A 13,811-nucleotide genomic window follows, 5' to 3' on the forward strand; every position below is an offset into this window, starting at 1 on the left:
CACATGAACATATGCATCTGTTGGATTGGGACTTCTAAAACAAGTGGCATATAGCAATTTGCCATGTGTGTGATGGAAATTTACTCTGAGGGCTATAAATCCATTGACCAGAACTGGGCTTTTTGATAGTTAAGACCAAGTGGAAGGAAAAAAAAATTTCTGTGACTGGCCTGAATAGAAAGATTAGTCGATCTAACTTCGCCTCCAGGCAGAAATGTCTAATCAAAAAGAAAGAGTTTGGAAACAACATGAAATGGGAACTTAATTTGAGTCTCTTCTCTTTCACTCTTTTTACACGACTCAGGAGGGGTTCTTTTTGCTTGTTTTATTTATTTACTTATTTTCGTTTGTCTTAGAAGTGAGATTTTACAAAGAAATGTCCTGAAGTAAAGATGACAAGTGAGTCCTTTAGATGACTGTCCCTTGTGATACAGCAAGATGCAGAGTGATGGAAGGAGTCTTAAAAGTGGGATTAAGATCATGGAGGTGGAAAAACCATGCTAGCTAATTTAAAATCTGTTCTTTGAATTTGGAAAGCTATCGTCATTTCATATTCAGTTATACTTTTTCCAAGGGCAGAAATGTTTTCCTAGTTACTTTGTTGGTTGTTTCAGATCAGAACCCAGAATTTTAGCATCAGTGGGCCAATCTCTACCACTTGTTTGATGTGCAAGAATATTTTGACCAGGAGTTTGTTATTTTCTCCATTTTCCCCATAAGCAGTTGCCAGGGTTATATGCTCTCTTATTAATTTGTTGATGAAACTAAACAGGCAGCTATTTGTTGTGCTTTATCAATATTGGCCTTTGTAAATGAGAAAAACGAATCTGACGCAACTTGAAAATGCTCTGTAGGGAGTAATCCTGTTTTGTCAGAGGCAGAGCTGACCTGTTGGATTGTTTCAAATTTAATTCCTATCATTCATTCTACAACACACTGAGGCTCTATAGAAGTCCTTGACACCTACCTGTACTTGGTTTAGCTCTGAAAAAGTAAAGCAGGAAATGTAGACTTGACAAGAGTTTGAATTGCGATGCCAGGCTAAGACCCTGATAATCTAGTTTATAACGAAGCCCATACGTCCCGTATCATGATTGTTTTCATCACTTATTTTTAAGTGCTTTTTTTCAGGTTATAAAGCAAATGTTTTATCTAAGAATGTGAATTCTCAGAAAAGGATTTTATTTTACACAGCATCTTTTCTATGGTAGGACGTACAATTTTCTCGGGCAGTAAAGAAGTTTGATGGTGGCGGTGGTTTTGAAGGGAGCAGAGGGTCTAAATGTGCTCAACTCGGTGAGGAAGCTTCAGGGTAAGGACCACGGAGCCTACTGCGAAGCGGGCGTTCCACTGAAAATATCAGATTATCTTTTATTCCTTCCATAAGTACTTGGATTCTCTAAATCCACTCTGAAAGTTTAGAGAGGAAAGCTGAAAAGTCTAAATTAATAATTACTTAGATGAAAACCAGTGCTGCCAACAGACTATTAAAACATACATATTACAAATATATATGTAATTTCGGGTGGTGCAACATTGGCTCAGTGGCAGAGTTCTCTCCTGCCATGCGGAGACCTGGGTTCAATTCCTGTGCCCCCCGCAAACAAATATATCTATATATGAAATTTAAAATTCCTTTAGTTTAGGGGATGCAAGGGTAGTTCAGTGGGAGGATTCCCGCCAGCCATGAAGGAGACCTGGGTTCAATTCCTGGTCCATGCACTTCCCACCCCCCCACCAAAAAAAAAAAAAATCAGCAAATAGTGCTGCAGTGATAAGATAGTCATAGGGAAAAAGAATGAACTGTGACCCCCAGCATACAAAAAAAAATCCCCTTAGTTGGCTAAAAATGTTTTATAATGGTTCCTTAATTCTTTTATTTAAGGTACTATATATAATTATAATTGTTTTTTAGTACCTAATGAGTATTTGGATTTGAGAATAGAGATTACTGGTGTAATGTATACAACAGTACATACTGTAGCTTCACCAGGGTTAAAAAAGAAAGTGGAGAAATATTGTTGTTTGAGCCGTTTGCTGACCAAGGGGATGGACTGGCTTGTGAATCAAAATTTGGTATCTGCTGTGGTGAAGCTGATGATGTAGTTTTGATGTTAATGTGATAGGAACCAACAGGACTGAGGATGAAGCAGAGTTTTAACCTCATTAGCCATGTCTTAGGTTTATCTGGTAGGTTTGACCATCTGTGCTCTTACCGAGCACAGGAAGGGGATGTAGTGAGAGGCAGGGAATGGGCAGTGGAGGTTTCATTTCTTTCCAAGTTACTTTGGTCCTGCTGGGTTTCATATTTGTTGTCAAATGATTCACATAGAAGAACATTTTGGTTTTTCACATCTTTTAAAAACAATACTTCAGCAGACCTTGTATAAAGTTGCACCTCCCATGTGCTGGTTTAATTTTGTATGAAACTGAATTTCAGATGAAAGGCTCCTAATGCACAAAAGAACCTTAGCTCTACCTCAGAACCAAAACAAACATAAACAACAACAATGAAAGAGTTCCAGTTAGGATCTTCAGTCTGTTTCAATGCACCTAACAATTCTCAGCTAGCAGGCACTTTATATTATTTTTCTTTTTAAAAAGAAAATCCAATATAGTTGAAAGACAGTGCTTCATAAATAAAGATGCTTCTTTGTGTTATCTGAGAGGGGGAAAGTCATGTTTTGTTCTTTTGGATTTGACATGTTTAAGCTCATTGGGAATTTTTTACTAGTTGCATTTACAAGCTATACAGCACTCCAAGAGGGTCTATGAGATTTTTTGGTTACAAAAATTTGATGAAAAAAATTAAAAAGCATATTAACTTGCAATTTTTCCAAAAAGCGTATCTTTGGGTTGTGCCCTGCCAACGACTTCTAATAGAAGACCTTCCACACCATTTAAGAGGAGAGTGGGGGAGTTTCCTGCTGCCACCACAGACAGCAGCACGGGGAAGGAGGGACTTCTGGCCACGGGAAAATAAGTTTGGGTGTGAGCTGCGTTGCCAGCCTTGCTGAAAGTCAGTTTTTCTGGATTTACACTTGCCTTTGCACTGTTTCAGCTCCCCTTCTCTCCTTTACTTCCGTACTCTGCCCTTCATGTCCTTCACTGTGCATAATGGATAGTTGTCATCGATAGCAAGGGGTTTTTCTGTGGACACCGAGTGAGGTTGGGTTGGGACAGCGAAGCACCAGACAGGAAGTTAGCAGGGGGCACACTGCCAGGCTGTGTATACCAGCCCTACCTCGTACTAGCTTTGTGATTTGGAGAGTTACAAAATCTTTCTAGGCCTCAATTATCCACCTTTGAGATGGGGTTAGAAATCATTCCAACTTTATATGGTTATCGTATAAGAATAATGAGCTAGTTCTTATAATACAATCAGCATGGTGCCTTAGCAGATGCTGTCTTACAAATGGATGAATTTAGGAACACCACAACTAGGCTAGTATTCATTTTTTAATAGCCCAGGCTCTTTGCTGTGTAGTTAGCATTATAACTCATACAACACAAGTTATTATGCTTCTAACTATGGAGTTTCCACCACATTTTGCTTGGCTGATGTTTTCCAGAAGACCAGATTTATGGCTCAATTGATTTCTTTCTGGTTCCAGCACAGGTTATATCTCCTTCACAGATTAGTTGAATTTTCCAATCATTTTAGTGTCATTTTATTTGCTATCCCTTCAATGTCAAAAAAATGGAAATACAGCAAATGTCAAACAAGTGCTCAACCAACCTAGCACATGGAATTGAATCTAGTAATTCAGGTCATTTTATGTACTAAATCACATATTTGCAAGATGATGATGGTAGCTTGAGTTTACCTAGTATCCTTTGGCCAAGGAAATGAAAGTGTATTCAATTCATAAACTTATTTCACTTCTAACTTACACTGAACTAGGAAGTATTAGATATGATTCTCCCCGTTTGTCTGGCTAGACAAAGGAAAGCACAGAGAATTCTTCTCCACATGCACAAGAGGTGTGGGTAATAAAGGACTGGAATGGAGTGTCTTCTGGCCTCCTATATTAATCTCCCTTGTCTTCCCTGAGGTTCTCTATTAGCTACATTTGTCCGAATCTGAGTGGCAGTGTGTCCTATCCATTCTCAAGGTAAGGACTAGAGCGTATCCCTGTCCCTCCAGGTCTTCCGGTGCAATGCTCTTTACTAAGCTGGCAATCAATAATATAATCAACCATATAGTATTAAGCACCCCCGGATGCCACATCCTCTGGGGTAGAGGTGTAGTGTATGATGCCTATCCAGGAGGGGCAACACGGATGCTGCCCTCAAGGCGCTGATAGTCTAGTTGTGGAGAAGATACATCTACCAGTCTCTAGGGATGGGGCAGCAATACACTTCAAGATAAATTCAGTACCCACCCCCCGCCAACTTCTGTTTGCAAATAAGAGATGTGTCTGTTCACTTTGGGGGAATAGAATTCTATTAGGTAGGGGAGGGCACTGAGCCAAAAGTGACTAAGATGGTGTGCCAGTTACTTATGGCTGCCTAGCAAACCACACCACAACTTGGGGGCTTTAAACAACTGACATTTAATTATATCTCATGATTTTGTTGGTCATGAGTTCCACCAGGACTCAGCTAGGTGATTCTTCTATTCCACATGGCACAGACTAGGGTCACTAAGTGTATTCCATCAATGGCCAGTCAGGTTTAAAGGGTCCGACTTGGCTTCAGTCACCTGCCTGGCACTATGGCAGGGATGCCTTGGAGGCTGTGCTCTCTGGAGACCCTCTGCCTCTCCATGTAGATGCTGGGCTTTTCCACGTGATTTCTCCATTAGGAAAAATAGACTCATTTGCTGGTAGGAGAAGGATCAAAGAATTTGTGGCCATCTTTAATTCACCATAGATGATGTACACCTCTGTGGTTTGCTGGGGTTTTTTTTTTTTTTTTTTTTAATCTTTTTTTTTAATACACACCTAACTTCATTTCTAGTGCATTTTGGCTTTCTTTTGCAAGAATGTGAAGTACTTTGGAAATATCTTGCCCCATTTTTACTTCATAATATAATTTTTTTCTTGACTAGGAAATGCCTCCCTTCTCAAATGCATTTTTCCAAGTTTTATACCCTTATTCTATCTTTTCAGTTCAACAAATCATCTATTTGTTTCTATCTTCTTCATGCAAGAAACAATAAACTTTCAGTTATTTTTTAAATGAATAAAAGTTGCTCTCTATCATGGAGGAAGTAACAATCCATTATAAATATGAATAACTGTAGAACACAAAACTTAGGTGGTAAAATTGAAAAAAAGTATAATTGATATGGGGAGGGAGCACTGAGTCAGCCAGTGAAATCAGGGAGGGTTTCAAAGAGGAGTGGCACTGGAGTCTTGACAATAAGGTAGTCTCTATAGATGGGAGTGGGTAGAGTGGGGATGGCAACGCAGGAGGAGGGGCAGGAAGAGTAAATGCAGGAGAGCAGATGGCGTGTTCTGCAAACAATGACTCGGTGTTTGGACATGGCCTCGGTTGTGCTTGGGGCAGGGGGCAGAAATGAGGTGGGTGGTCATGGGAGGCAAGGCGGAACAGATGGGTTGGGAGCATGTGGACTTTATTCAGAATGCAGATTCGGATTTTGTTCTGAATGTAACAGCCATTGAAGGATTTGTGGCAGGGAATACCATGATCAAATTTCTAATTTTGAATTTCGTTTCCAATAGTAGGGCTTTGCATGGATTTGAGGAATAGCAGATGACCAGCAGAGAAACCAGTTAGGGGGAAGTAGCCCAGGACAGCAATAACTGGACACTGGAAAGGAAGAAAAAAGTGTATTAAGAGTGGTTTGTTTGGGTGGGTGGGTGGGTGGGTGGGGTATGAGTGAAGGTTGGTGAAAACTTTTTCTGAATGTCTGATATGTCTAGATAGTCTACTTATATCCTTTCATTTATTCCTTTCCAAAACCCATTTTATAGATTTAGTCACTGAGACTTAAGGACATTTGCGAACCTGCTTGATATTGGGTAGCTGCAAGTGAGTATGCTTGAGATTTGAAGTCAGGTCTGTTTGACTAGAAAACATGGATAATTTTTCACAAAATCTCATTGCCTCATTTCGGTTGAAAATTTCTTACTTGTGAGACTGAATGGATGGTTGTGCCAGGAAAAAAAAATACTGAATGCAGAACTTTAAGGCACTTAAAAATGTTTTACTCCTGAGTTCTATGTGAGTGTGTATATGCCTATCAATCACCTACTTCCAACCTGAATATAGTTTCAGAACACCTAAAGTTTTCAGCTAGTTTCTTTATCAATCCCATCCACTTAAATGTTACAGATAATAGAGTACTCTAAAATACACAAATTTTGTCAATTGGACCTAACTAGACCTAATTGGACCTTATTTTTTAATTCAAAAATTATTCTTGGCCTAAGAGCAGATTTTATTGCACATTAGAATCTTGCACACAAAGACCCTGCTGTGCCACCTGTGCAGCAGACGAAGACTTCAGAGAGGGCTGCAAAGGGATGGACAGGAAAAATAAAAGTGAATCAAAGGAGAGTAAGGGAAATATTATAGCAGTGCACTTGTGAACATCCTCTGTTTAAAGCTACATTTTGGAGCTGCTTTTATCCCTCCCTCATAAAGTAAGTCATCATTCTGATTTTAAGAGCAAAATGGCAAGAGGGACAAAATATCTTTTAAGTTCTATTTCTTCCTAAACCTTGGAGACTAGAACATGGGTTTCTTCAGCTCTCTGCCTTTGGTTTCCAGGTGAACAGCCTGACAAGGATGGGTAGCCACTGGACCTTTGTGCTTAAGAGCTCAGGACTCAAGGCTGCAGGCTAAATCTCATGGAAAAATACAATCCTTGATGCAAATCACAAGACATTGAAAATAATGGCATTTGGAAGATAGGCGCAGCATCATTTGGTTTCATTTTCACAGTTTTTCAGAGCCCTTGACAAGTCTGGTGATGATGTATGAAAGGTAAGGAGGGAAGGGGAACCTTGATTCTCTTTTTGATTGCTGAGGCTCCATGCTTAGAACAGGACCTGACATATAGTAGGCGCTCAGTAAATATTTCTTGGATCAATGATTGCTTAAATGACACATACCAGGTTCTATTAAGTGCTTTACTTTACATCTGATAACTCATGTAGTCATCACAAAAACAATGAAATTTAGTCCTCACGAAACCAAGACATCAGTACCTAGCAGAGGTAAGTAACTTGTCCATGGACAAGCAGCATGGATGTAATAGAGCTCAAATTCAAACCTAGATTTATTTAGCTTTAAATCTGTGCCCTTTTGTGTGTATTGCACTTTACATTCTTAATTGAAATATTGCTTGGGTTTAAATCAACACAGTTCACCCATGAAAAATAGAATTTCCTCCAATTTTGAAAAATGTGAGAACTGTAAGAAATCCCTGGACTGAGCACATAATAGGTGCTCAGTAAATATTTATTGAATAAATGAATGGCCTGTGTTTATTTTCCTCTAGTCCACTAGTTTGTTGGTGCTATTTTGGAGGAAAATATATAGCAGATTTGAAGCTTTTTGATGGTTTGTAGCTTTACATAAAAATGTTATTTTCAGAACAAGCTTCTCTTTTTTTTTTTTTCTTTTTCTTTTTTCAAGAAAGGGTTCCTTGATACATGCAGGTTTACGAAAAACCCAACTAGTGATAGCTGGTTAATGTTCTCTATGCTAGTTTGGAGACATTCAGTGGAAACGCAATATTGGAGGCATTGTGGTACTTCTCTCATCTTTTAAAAAATATTCACTTCCGTCTTGCCACCAGGAAGGAAAGGAACAACGTGCTAGGGGATGCAGTTGTGAAATTTCCAGTTTTGCAGGAATGCTCAGATGAGTGGCCAAACTTTAGCTTTTTTCCCATCCCGCTCTACTCAACTCTTAGCTGTTGTTCATAGGATTAACTGATTTCTTTCTTCTGGCCACCCTCCACCCTTTCCTCTTGATACATTCCTTTTTGCAATATCCTTTTTCTAAAAGAGTTCCTCCTTTAACGTCTATGATCCAACAGCCTTTTCTTTTAATCCCATTTCAAGACTCCCATCTTTTGAGAAAGCTGACCAGGTCTCCTGCCCCCCCCCCCCCCCCTTTTTGGATTTACCTGGGTTTGACCTGCTGAACCACTAAGGAAATGATGCCACATGGCTGAAATGAAGTGAACAAAACCCCTCATCTAAGCAGCTCCTATATATTTGAAGGATCTGAAATAAGTCAGAGAGAGGGGGAAGGAGAGAAGAAGGGAAAGACAGAGAACAGAGATTCACCAAAAATAAAAAATAAGAGATTATGTCAGAAGTGGAACCTGCCTTGAAATAGATTCATCTCTTGTGCTTTTGTGACCTGAATTTTTATCTGAGTCCATCAGTGCTTTGCATGGATGGAGAGATGTGGGACCTGCTCTATTTGGTAGTCTTTTGGCAGGTAGGGTTTCCTATTTGTTCTTGTTTTAAATCTACTCCTGATAACCTGTGTGAGCACATCCCCCAGTCACTGCAAGTGTTTTAAAATAAAACTGCATGCACCAATGAATTCTCCAGGGTGCTGTATTAGGTTGTACAATCTTGGCTTATGACAAGGCTTATGAGGGTGTTACTCCCCAGTTCCACACTTGATGAGGTTAAGCAGTGGCTCATTTGTCAGGTATCTCAGTAGTAAAATTTCCAGATACACAAAAGCTACTTAAGTAAGTGCTAAAATATTTTAGAAGGACAATTTTTGATAGAAATCTTTCTTACAATATTCCACACTTCCTTTTCTTAAGTACAGAATATTGGACAGTATTCAGGTCTCTTTTGCTGTTCCAGTCACTATTACAAGGGTAAAATTGTACCTTTTCCTGTGCAATGGTGTCATTAAGGTCTGTTAATTTCTGTGGAACTTCTTGTCCCTAAACATGAACTGTCCCCAGACTGCTATGTACTTTGTGTTCTTTCAAAGTCTGTCTCTAATTTTGCACATAGTTAGCACTTTTACTGCCATCACCATGTTAGTCCCTAGGCACCTCTTTCCACCTCACCTCTTCTAACATTTTAGGTCTGACTTGCAGTGACTGGGGGATGAGCTCACACAGGTTATCAGGAGAAGATTTAAAACAAGAACAATATAGGATCTGAGTGTAGACCAGTTGACCACATCACAAATGATCTCTTTGAGCTTTTGTGCATGGACTTTCTAATATGTGTTTTGGCTTCTCAGAAGCCTGTTTAGCTGAGGTTCCAGGCTCTATTTTGGTTAGTTAAGGTTTTGAGATAAGTGCGCTGTCATTGTGTGACTCATCCTGTACTGTTTTAAGCAGCTGCACAGCCTCAGAGAAGACAGGGATGCCTAATGATCTCGAGTTTCCTGTCATGATTGGCGTCATTGTCAACGTCACCTTCTTCCCCCATCACCTTAAGTGCCCTGAGGTAGAAGTACCTAAATTTTGAGACGAAGTATGCTACACATACCTGATCTTTGGTGTCTAGGAGTCTGTCTTCCCTCAATAGATGACACTCAAATGGATCTAATTTCATCTACTAAGGTATCGATTGCCCTGTGGTAACTAAGAGATCGCTTTGGCCAGTAATCTAAAGTACAAATGCTGCATCCCCAATGCTGCATCCCCATCCTAAGAGCCCATGGGGTATGGCAGGTGCCTGTTGTTTATAACTGGTTGCTGAGACTACAAAGAGAAATATTGCACTCTTCCTGCCCTCAATGAACTCAAGGCAGTGGCTAAAATGTGTGTGAACATTATGGGAACCCAGAGGAGGGACATGTAGCCTAGTCTGGAGGTGTCAAACGACAAAAGATGATGGAGGTGTCATGGTTATAGTCAACTGAGGAGGTAGGAGGAGCCACTCGGAGGTAAGGGGTGGGGGTAGCTGGTGCAGGTGGGTGCTGCAGGGATTCTGGAGAGGAGCAGGGAGTTTCTTTTGTCCTACTGAGGAGCTTGAATGATAGGGCAGGGGCCACTGGAAGACACAGTTAGATTTCTGTAGTAGCTCTCTCCTAGAGCAGGGGTTGGGGGTGAGGGGACAGGGAGGAGGTTGGATTTGGGTTGAACTAGGACCGTGTTTGTTTCTCTGGATGCCTGGAACTAGACTGGAGAAACGTGTGTGAAGTAAAATTTGGGAGGCTCGTAGCTAGATGGAGGAGATGAGAAGGAGCAGTAAAGCATTACTCAGGCCCAGAGTGCAGCACAGTGCTACAAATGGAAGGCCAACCTGAAGACGAAGATAAGAGAGTCAGCTTTGGATATGCAGGTTTGGGGCATCCCTGGAGATGTTCAGGGAAGCACTGGTGGTCCGAGCTCAGCTCTTGGTAGGATCTCTGAGAATCTAGGGTGGCTGGTTACATGGGTTTGTTCGAGAGATGGGGAGAGCCATTAGATCACTAGGAAAGAATATGGTGAGAGCAAAGGTTCTGTCTATTCAGTCAAAATTGAATTTAACAAAAGGGAGTGAAGATAAGGTGTATTACATCCTAACCACAGGGTACTCTGATGTTTGAGGAGACAGGGCTCCTGGCCAAGACCGCAGGGGCCAAGGCAGCCCTTGGGGCAGCTGGTAGCAGCGGCCTAGGTGGTAAGTCAACTCTATAGCTGATTGGCCTGGATTTTATTCTTGGTGATTGGTGGCAGGCTCCCAAGTCCCCGTGTGCTGCCACTTACAGCATAGGGAACGGTGGGAGAAGAGAGATTTATTTCTCCATAAAGTGTCTTTGGCTTTGAGACAGAAGCTAAAGCACACGTCATTGCATACATCACCAACAGAGAGAGTCAGCTATCGACCAGCCGAGGGGGGTGTGTCAGAGAGGAGAAGATGGGAAGGAAGGAGAATATATTCAAATGGTTTGTTCAGTTTGAAACAGCATTTTAAAAAGCGCAGAACGGAAAGGAAGAGAAAGTTACTTTTAGGGGGTTTGGTAATTAGGAAGTGCACTCTGGCCACCAGCTGTCTTAGGAACTACTCTCCATCTTTTGAAGTGCTCTCTCTTCATCAGACATGGACAAGGGTGATGTCTGACATGAGAAAGAAATGAGCAAACTGGTTCTAAGGTTTAAGGTTTTCTTAATTAGAAGACCCAAGAGAAGATGCATGAGGACAAATCCAAGTCTCCCTGTGGGTGGCTGGCCTGCATTACCAGCCTGCAGCATCGGGTGGCCACTGGTTAGCTTCGTTTTACTTGCGGACGGATTCCCCTCTTTGGTGTGCAGTGGGGTGTCATAGTCTGAGGACAGCAATTAGCCATAGCCAGGCCAGTTCTTTGCACAGCCCAAAACGGTGTGTACAATTACTGTGTCAGTTCACAGCTACTTCAGACCTTCTCGTGCCCACAGTGGGACATCCTGAGAGCCCCTCACCCCCTTCCGCTCCCTCATTCCTCCTTACGTTCGTCAATTCTTCGTGTAAATGGACCTTGCCAGCAAATAGAACTGTCGGCCTCTGGTACATCATCAGAGTCAGCTACACTTATTAGCAAAGAAATTAAGATTCTCATTTTAGACCCAGAGCCTGGGTTGTGGAGACTCAGCTAGAAGAGGTCTCTTCCAGCTGGTTACTTGTCTTCCCTCCTCCTGCAGTTGCCGGGGCTTCAGAGGATGGAATGTCACAGGGTGCTTGTTGCTTATCACAGGCTTAAGTCGGACAACCTCACTGCTATTCTGTTGGAAAAACTAAGATGCTGACAACCCAACTAGCTGATATTCTGCCGCCACCTTGGTGTACCATCGCCTTCCCAGTTGTTCTCAGCTGTCGCACACCAGGCAGGAGTGCAGTCATATGAGATTGGGGCTGTTTATCGCCTCTTTTTCTTTCCCCCTTTTCCCTCTCATGTTCCGGATTTAAAACATGTGCTTTCAAATACCTTTCAAAGTAGACCAAATGCAACTGAAAGGATGTCTCAGACTAGGTTAATACATTTCAACTAAGATGCTGCCTTTGCAAACAAAGGCAGTTTAAATCGTCTGGGATAAAACCCCTAATGCAGTGCATGGTGGTACAGATTTGACCCAGGAGGGCAGAGTAAACAACATATTTGAAGATGCGACACTACTTTTGTGGCTGGATCCACGGAGCAGCCAGAAAGGACATCTTTTCAGAACGCAAAAATTATTTTTTCTGATTTAATTACTAAAATTCACACCTGGTTTATGCTATTGAAGAATCGATTTTTTAAATAAAATTTTGTGAATAAGTGCAGAGTTTTCCACAAACCTATAGTGAGACCAGTATAATGCAAGTATGATTTTTAAATGTTTCAACTCAGAAAATTCACATTCAATTTTAGGGCCAAGTTATAGATGAATAAACACCCGCCATGGAAATCTAAGTGCCTAAAAGAGCAGTGAGATCTGAATTAAGGTTTTCCTGTCGTCACATATGGAGACAGTGTCTGACTCCATGTTCCATACTATATTGCAATTATCCCTGCTCTTTCCCCCTTCTTCTCTCTTGTCTCCTGTCACACTAAGCTTCTACTTTGTATTACTTTCATATCACCACTGTTATTATGGACTTGGGGCTTTGTGTTCAGATTTTCCTCTTTTCGGTTGCCTCAGCGTAATCCCAGGCACAGAACAAAAACCGAGAGTAGAAGGGGATCCTTGGATTCCTTCTCCAGCTGTTTGGTGGGCCTCTGCTTCAGATTCTCTCTGCCGCTCCCACCGACCTCAGGCAACGAGTGGGGCTCTCCGGCCCCTGGAAGCCCGCTGCCTTGGGTTCCTGTTCGCGGAGGACTGGGCCCCGCCCCTGACGGCACACATTGAAACGCAAATGACAGCAGTAATTGGCTGAGAGGTAAACCACGAGGAGAGAGTGAGCAGTGCGGCGGGGAGTTAAGTGGCTAAGTGACAATTACTGCTCTGCAGCCTCGGGGATCTCGAGCAGCGGCCGTTTGTTCTCGATTTTAAAGGAGCAATAACACATTAATTGGAAGAGGGCTTCCCGGTTAACGGGCTCACTCGGTTTCTCATCTGTCTGATTCTGCTTTGAGGAGTGGGAGTAGGTGGCCTGGAGAAGGATCGCTTTCCTGACTGCCTTCTCGCACAGCCCCCCATTGGATTCAAAAGTTGGGTTTTTTGTATACTTGGTTCCGATAGGCTGGTGTTTGGTTTAGTTTGATGATTTTGTAAAAAGCTCGGTGCCGGAGGTAAGGGTGGGGCCTGTTTGACTCTGAGTGAGAAAGTTCTGGTGTCTATCGTAGGAAAACCTGGGACCTTAAACTCAGGCTAAGTGACCATCTTTTCCTCCAGGCAATACATTAACCTTCTGATTTTTTTTTTTTTTTAAGTTTTCCAGGTGTTCAGTACCTTACCTGGCCTTTTTGTATTTTACAGTCTGGTTTAAAAATACATTTGAGATAAAACTGTTCTACTGGTACTTTCTAAGGGTGGTGGGGCGTGGGAAATAGGCATGGGAAACAGCCTTGGGGGTGGAGGGGGCTGAGCTAGGCTTGTCCTGCTTTCCTTTGAAAGGCCTTTTGAACCCTGTTTGATCATAAACAACCATTAAGATGCTTAGCTTGGACTTGAGATAGCAGATTAAACAAGCCCATGAACTAGTTGAGAGCCCTTTCTCTAATGCAATCTGTGCCACAATACGGCATTCAAAGTTCTCAGGTCTAACTACCTTTCAAGTAGTTTTTGTTTGTTTGGTTTCCAGCGGTGTAAGCAGCATGGTCACTTTTTTTTTTTTTTTTTTTTTTTTTTTGACTAACCTTACCCTCTGGTTTAACTAACCAGTTTCTTCTGCTGGTCACTTCAGGAACAGGCATTTGTCTGCTTTGGGACCTATTTCTCCTCAGATGCTAAAAACATGAATATA

General features: G+C 41.7%; 1 protein-coding gene across 3 annotated transcripts in view; it reads left to right on the plus strand.

Moving 5' to 3' along the window:
- MAML3 (mastermind like transcriptional coactivator 3) overlaps positions 1 to 13,811 on the plus strand; it is a 408,040-nt gene that overhangs the window by 52,565 nt on the left and 341,664 nt on the right. Inside the window, exon 1 of one of the 3 annotated variants that reach the window (XM_077139986.1) lies at positions 5,853 to 6,957. The exons of the other annotated variants lie outside the window; for them this stretch is intronic. The gene's annotated coding sequence lies outside the window, so the exon portion shown is untranslated. Of the gene's footprint in view, positions 1 to 5,852; positions 6,958 to 13,811 lie in introns of those variants that run through there. 3 annotated transcript variants of the gene reach the window in all.

This window comes from Tamandua tetradactyla, chromosome 22 (genome assembly GCF_023851605.1).
Source record: "Tamandua tetradactyla isolate mTamTet1 chromosome 22, mTamTet1.pri, whole genome shotgun sequence".
Classification (NCBI taxonomy): Eukaryota; Metazoa; Chordata; class Mammalia; order Pilosa; family Myrmecophagidae; genus Tamandua; species Tamandua tetradactyla.